Here is a 1,132-nt window from a genome sequence, read left to right as displayed (position 1 = left end):
TGCCCTTTCACACTAGTCAAACTGCTTATCTTCATCTTCTAGCACCTCCTATATTTGTGCTTGCTTTTTAAGGAATTTGAGTTGCTTTTAATATCACCTCCTATATTTGAGCTTGCTTTTAAAGTTCATGTTCTTTTAATAACATGTTGTCCGTCTTGGCCTTTCGTACTTATGCTTGGTTAAAAGGCTGAGATGTTGTTCGTTAATGGAATTAACCGGGCTGGTGATAGCACAAAGCAACAATATGAGTCCACCTGCTCATGTAGCTTACGTGGAGTGACCTCCTTTAGGTGAGTAGTTACCTCCTTTAGGTGAGTAGTTACAATAATCTGTTCCCTTGTACAATGGAAGGATTACGTGCTTTGCTACTTTTGTGTGAGAAAACTCATAGTATGTTAATATCCTATGTTTTTAGTGAATAAAAAAGGAAAAGCAAGTCCTTTGGAATTAGAAAGGGAGAGAGAGAGGAGCGCGCTTGACGGGACATATTCTTACGGACGACATCCGATGTGAAAAAAGAAGGCAAGAATTATGGTTCAAGACGTAGAATCATAAAAAATTCCAAGTTGGATAGAGGAAAGCGAAAGTTGGAAGGGAGGGTCGAGGAGGAAGAACGGCAATCGACAATCAAGGAGGGAACGAGGACTGTCTGTGTGTGAGAGACACAGAGAGAGAGAGAGAGAGAGCGCACCAAGACTGATTTGTGTGTGTGTGTGAGCGAGAGAGAGACAGAGAGAGAGAGAGAGAGAGAGAGAAGTAGATTTCTTGTGTTTAGTACACAAGCGCTGACAGGAAGAGGCTGGGGAAGCTGAAGAGACCAGTACATGCTGTGGCTGTGCAATCAATCAAATCAAAATCAAATCAAATCAGAAACAACAAAGGCAGAGGGGGGGGGGCGAGGGAATGCAGCGGGGGCGGTAAGCAAATGAGTGAAAAGGGAAGGAAAACAAAAACAAAAGGAAGAGTAATAGAATAGATTGTAGAGGCTGGACGCCAAAAAAAAAACAATTGGACAATATAAGAGAGAGAGAGAGAAATTGGGACCCAAGAGGGAGCTTGTTTCCTGTGTGCGACTGTGCCTTTCCAGAAGTCTGTACCATCTCATCTCAACTGATTATTATTATTAATTGAT

Source organism: Dipteris shenzhenensis, chromosome 25, assembly GCF_047967505.1.
Source record: "Dipteris shenzhenensis isolate YYH24624 ecotype China chromosome 25, Dip_SZ_1.0, whole genome shotgun sequence".
NCBI lineage: Eukaryota > Viridiplantae > Streptophyta > Polypodiopsida > Gleicheniales > Dipteridaceae > Dipteris > Dipteris shenzhenensis.
The sequence above is the reverse complement of the archived record's forward strand: the minus strand, read 5'-3'. Positions refer to the sequence as shown.